General features: G+C 34.0%; 1 long non-coding RNA gene across 1 annotated transcript; it reads left to right on the forward strand.

The window, feature by feature from the left end:
* Positions 1–373: 373 nt before the first annotated feature.
* On the forward strand, positions 374–5,229 carry LOC127871018 (uncharacterized). Its single transcript, XR_008045040.1, has 4 exons — positions 374–521; positions 1,058–1,198; positions 1,816–1,989; positions 2,984–5,229. It is a non-coding gene; the product is annotated as an uncharacterized LOC127871018 (long non-coding RNA).
* The last annotated feature ends 1,201 nt before the right edge of the window (positions 5,230–6,430 follow it).

Below are 6,430 nucleotides of genomic sequence, written 5' to 3' on the forward strand. Positions count from 1 at the left end.
GTGCAAATACAAGCGTCTATTGATAACGAAACGATAATTTGTCAACAATGAGAATCAGATACTTGGCTTAATAATTTTCATTTAAAATGTCTAATTTGGATATAATTCGGAATACAAAACGAAACTTAAAAGGTATTGAAAACAACAACGTTCAAAAGAACAATGTGGATTTCAATAGAAAGACTATTTCCACCGACAATCAGGATTTCCGGTATGACCACTGTTATTTTGACGATTTTTCTATCGGTTCGTCGGTAAGCGTGACCACATGTGACAACAGCGATGCTAGTTGGATATAAAATTGGTAGACGTGTCGTTGAACTCGACACATTGACCGAATCGCTTTTAGCATGCAGTGCTTGTCAAGTGCCCTTGAATTTACTTAACACTGTAGAAAGCAGGGATTTCGGACAGGCATGTGTTTTGGACATACAGTTTAGCAATTGTGGTGCAGTAAATAATGTGGCTACTGGACGGAAACATGGCAGAGTTTATGACATGATCACAAAGCTTGCATTTGGGTAAGACTTCTTTGTCTTTTTGGTACATTGGTGCATTATATCATGATTTATTGTCTAAATTACTGATACTTTTGAATACATTCAGATAGTTATCTCTAAGTAATTCGCGTGTAGTCTACATGCATACATTTTTTATATTGTACTTGCTATATTTTTCCTTCATATGTTGTCTGATTTACTGCCAGTAAACACAATTACAGTAGAATGTGAATGGTTGTCCTTAGTTAAACATGTATATTTTAAAGTGACATAAGTTTATTTTCTTCCTGCAGTCCTAGTTATTAATACCGGTAATAAATATGAAATTTTACAAGTTTACAAAACATAAATATTCTCAATTTGTCAAATACGTATTGGTTTTGAAAATAAAGGGCTTGAATTAATTATTATTTGTGTGTATGTAGATCACTAGGTCTTATAAAATGTTGTAACTTTTGTAAATTAGTGACATTATTTCATATTAATTTATTCCGCATAAGCATATTCTAGCATTGTGCATTGTCAACTGTTCTGTCATTTACTGCAATCTGTTTCAGGTAAATCAAAAACTGGGTGTTTCACCTGGGACTTTCACATCGAAACTGGCCCTTCTCCATGACCTTCAGCACAAAAAAAGAAAGGCTATAACTGTTACTCGTGCAGCAAAACAGTGACGCATAAGACTTAAAACTCGAACGGTATTTTTAATTATGGGCATTTTATATTTAAAACACAGTATTCTTCATTTGTATGCCCCCAATTGGCGACATAGTTTTCGCACTGTCCGTGGGTCGGTCAGTCCCTCACACTTTTCGTGCCTGCTCTCTAATTCAAGTAGTTTTCATCCGATCTTCACCAAACTGGGTTTCTTACAATTGTATGGTCCAATTATCGCTTAGTCTTAACAACTTTTGATCTCGTTGACGCAAGTCGGTATATTCCCCCGGGTCAAATGTGACGCATGACGTAATTTTCTCAAGAGTCAAAAAGGGGTCTTCTGTAATATTCAAGCGTCAAAACCCGGGAGCTCGGGTCAAAGGAAAGCCCTGATGGATTATTTTTTATATAGTTACAAAGTTGGAGTTTGGGGCATCCGTGTCGTGTGGACACATTTCTTGTTGTAGATTGTATCAATAGATCCATCAATTATATATGCAAAGTAGTAGTATCATTTAAAAGCATATGCTAATGTTTGTAAATTGATTATTGTAAAAGCATTAATGTGCTGTGTAATTATTTCTTTAAATAAAAATCGGAGATAACCCATGAAGGTGCAAGCAAATTTTCCAATTTGAAATTCTGTTTTTCTGTTCAGGCATTCAAAGGACAGTGCAAGAAGTACAAGCGGGACCAACATACAGTTCAAACATAGAGGACCAAGACGTTGAAGTTACAACTATACCCCCACCTATACCCAAGCCTGGTCCAGCAGGGCTAGACACTACTGGGAAGGAATTTGTTTTCTTTGATTTGGAAACAAGAGGGTTAGGTAAAGTTTATTTTTAACATATTCCTTATTCACAGTGTTGCACATACAGAAGTTTATCTTGGTCCAATTCAGGTATTTAGGTACTCTAAATCTCCAAAGTTGAACTTCTATTAAAAAATATACATATTTACTTACATGTATAACATAATTCAACCTGCTACTGCTGAGTAACTCAATGTGTCAGAGATATCGTGTGAATTGTTGGTCAACCTAGCATATGATTGAATTGCAACAAGAGTTATGTTCAGACTAATTTCTCATTTTGCTTTCATATAATACATCATTCTCAATCTTTATTGATAAAATGATAGTAAATACCACTTAGATGATGCAATTTTACATTACCCACAACTGGCTTTAGTATATTATTGTGCATCGTTTAAGAATTTAAACACTATTCTCTTCGCTTCTTCAGATTTATGAATACATAAGATCATTAGATGCCTACAACTTACTTTGATATATCCATGAATGGAAGAAAAGAGCGTTTCAATTTTCATAATAACAGTTATTATGCCCCCCTTGGAAGAGAGAGTTAATATTGTTTTGCTGGATGTTTGTCTGTGGGTAGATCATTAAGTTTCCGATCAATAATTTGTCAACTTTTTCACTGATTGGCTTTTTACTCTCCATGTGCATAGGGATTGGACAGTATATAACCCCCATTTAAATTATGGTCACTTAGTCAAAGGTCACAATAAGTGTGAAAATTGTTTCCGATCAATAACCCTTCAACTGAAAATTCTCTTAAACCACAATGCATAGAGAATGAATGTGAAGGAACCTCTTCTACGATTGTTCACATTAAGCTTCAAAAAAAGTCCTGTCCTGGTGGGGGGCAATGTTTTTCCCTTTTATATTTATTGTAAACACTTCAAATGTATTTTAAGAAGTTTACATTGTACTTGGGGGAGCGACCCAGGGCTCTGTGATTAACGGGGCTAAAATGGATTTTGTGCAATTTCTATTTAAAATTTTTGTTTTGTTTTTTCAGAGCACACTTCTCACATAATTCAGATAGCTGCAGTGCATTCAACTGTTCAGAAGATTTCCTTGCAAGCGTCAGAAGAAACTGGAGTGACAGTTGTTAGCGACTCTATGCTTGTCAAGAGACAAACAGTAACAGCTGTCCCCATCAAATCTGCATTGAAAAGTTTTATAACATTCTTACAGAAATGTTCACCAATTATTTTAGTTGGGCATAATATAGAGTCTTTTGATTGTAAAGTGTTGCTCCGTGCTATCCATACTTGTTGAAAAATGTTTGAGTTTCAGCAAAATATTTGTGGCTTTTTAGATACTTAAAAATGTTAAAGGAAATATTACCAAATATGAAATCATATTAGCGGGAACATTTAGTTAAAGAAGTCATTGGTGAATTATACATGGCACATGGCGCTATACAGGATATTTTAGCTTTACAAAAGTTAGTGAACTCTGTTCCTCTTGACCAAAAATTGTTAACAAATATTCATTCAGCTTTTACCGAGCAGTGTTAACATACAATGTGTAACTAAATGTTGCTTCCAACATCAAATCTTTACAAACCATAATTGATACAAAAGTTATAAGTCAAGGTGTTGCAAGGAAAGTTGCAGGAAGTGGATTTCAACTTAAACATTTGAGTCCTGTATCAAAAAGAAACGGACTGAGTGGTTTGAGGAGCCCCCTTTCAGAGGTTACAAACGGACAAATCAGAGTAACAAAATCAGAGAAAATAATATGTACAATAGCGAGTTATTTGTTGCCTGACATCTAACCAATATATATATCTTGTATATAGATAAGCTATGAAATCTAATAGCTGTTACATCATTGTTTTTCCTTCTCGATGACGAACGTAGTTGTGATTCTTATGTCAGTTGTATTTCTCATGTTTCACCTAAGTTGTAAGATATTTTTGGCAGTGCATTAAACCACAGATGGTGTGTGAAACATAATTGCCCAGCTTATTGTATTCTTTGTTGTTTTAAGCTTCACTGGCCAAAGGCCAGCGGGGCTTATGTTATGATTCTGTGTCCGTCGTGCGTGCGTGCCTGAACGTTTCCTTTAAACATCTTCTTCTCCTAAACTACTGGTCCAATTGTGATGAAATTTCTCAGGAATGTTCCTCTTTCAACGTTGTTCAAATTATGCCCCTGGGGTCAAATTTGATCCTGCCCCGGGGTCACAAAATTGAACATATGCTTATATAGGGTCTATTTTGTGAAAACTTCACATATTTTTTCGTCCATAACCATTGGGCCTTGGGCTTCCAAATTTGGTATGTAGTGGCATCTTATAGTCCTCTACCAAGTTTGTTCAAATTATGCCCCTAGGGTCAAGTTTGACCCTGCCCTGAGGGTCACAAAATTGAACATATGCTTATATTAGGCATTTTTTGTGAAAACTTTAAAAATCTTCTTGTTCATATTAGTATGGCATAGGGCTACCAAATTTGGTATGTAATGACATGTAATAGTTCTCTACCAAGTTTGTTCAAATTATGCCCCTTGGGTTAAATTTGAAACTGCCCCGGGGGTCACAAAACTGAACATATGCTTATAAAGTGCTTTATTTGTGAAAAAAAATTGTCCATATCTATTGGGCCTAGGGCTACCAAATTTGGTATGTAGTGACATCTTATAAACCTCTACCAAATTTGTTCAAATAATGCCTCTGGGGTCAACTTTGACCCTGCCGCGGGGGGTCACAAAATTTAATAAACGCTTGTCGAAAACCATTCTGACTATGGCTACCAAATTTGGTATGCAGGAACATCTTATAGTCATCTACCAAGTTTGTTACTTTGGGTCAAATTTGACCCTGACCCGCAGGTCACAAAATTGAACATTATATACGCTTGTATCTTGCTTATTTTATGAAAACTTTAAAAATATTCTTGTCCTTAACTCTACATCTAAGACTTAGGGCCACCACATTTTGTGTGGAGTGAGATATAGTAGTCCTCTACAAAGTTTGCTCAAATTATGCCCCTGGGGTTAAATTTGACCCAGCCAAGGTGGTCACAAAATTGTACATATGCTTAAATAGGGCCTATATTTAAGTATCTGCACATGCGGAGAATATTTGTTTCAGTCTTTTTCTCAGCAGTGGAGCGATACAGGGCCATCATGGCCTCTTGTCTTAAAATACACATCACACAGTTTTAAAAATAATTTTAAAATACCTAATACATATGCTCAATTTACAACCAACAACATGGGTAACAGGTGGGTGGGGTAATTTAAGATGTTTATTTGAACATCAACAATGTTTTTACAGTTGTTACATCTGAAATATTTTCATAACAATATACATTATAAATATTTCTACGTGTATCACATTTCAGTTGATAATTTGATTGTTATGGAGCAGTTATTATATAGATATGTTTTAATTACTATTACAATGTTAGTCATTGTATTTTTGAAATTACGTCCATATTAAAATGTCTATAGCAAAAAAAAATCCACGGTGACCTATCAATTTCTTTACTTCATTTTAATGCTTAGCTAGTTTACTTTAATTATTGAGAACTTCAAATGAATATGAATATTACATCAACAGAAATATGTATCTGTGTTGCATGTTATCTATTTTGAACTGTGCAATAAAAAATTCAAAACAAACAAAAAACTAGTCATACTTATTTCTCATTATTTTTTACGATTTCCATAATTTTTGGTTTTAAAACTGTTCACTATGATAATACACATGTTACAGTTGCTAATCTAATGCAATCTCAATACTATTATGCCATTTTAAATGTATTACACAAAAACATTTTACCGTACCCCCAAATTTATGCCCCGCAAAAATGACCTTTTTTCAAACGCACATGGCATTTAAAAACCTTCGTTATCTCAAAATTATTCACGGTGACCTCTCTTTTTTATTTTATATTAATTTCAGATACAGATTCATTAATCACCATACAAAAAATTATAGCATTCCGGATATTTTGAAAATTTTCACAAAACGATCGAACATCCTTAAACAATAATAAAAGGGAATTAAAACTCATGTTTTTGTTTTACTGGAGCATTTTAGATCCAATTTTTACATTTATCAATCAATGTCAAGTCAAGTAAATTTTATTTACAAAGTCGGATACACAAACAGGTAACATAAGCTCTAATGAGCTTTTTATTAACCGACTTACGGGTAAATTCATACACATAAAGCATGTTAAGATCACTGATAAGTTAATGTTAAGACAAACACACTAAATAATGCATGTATTTTCACATTCACTATTATATATATATATGTTAGTATAATGCTATTGTAGTACATCAAAGAGGTAAGGTACTATGTAGGATATAGATACATTTAACATATAAAACCTGACCTACAAACACTATACAAGTATTACAGAGTTAAAACTTGTGATGTAGCTGCTGATCTTGACAAAATGTCTAAAACCGCCATAAAAGAAAGAGAGTAAAAACACTGAAAG

The sequence above is a fragment of the Dreissena polymorpha genome, chromosome 3 (assembly GCF_020536995.1).
Source record: "Dreissena polymorpha isolate Duluth1 chromosome 3, UMN_Dpol_1.0, whole genome shotgun sequence".
Classification (NCBI taxonomy): Eukaryota; Metazoa; Mollusca; class Bivalvia; order Myida; family Dreissenidae; genus Dreissena; species Dreissena polymorpha.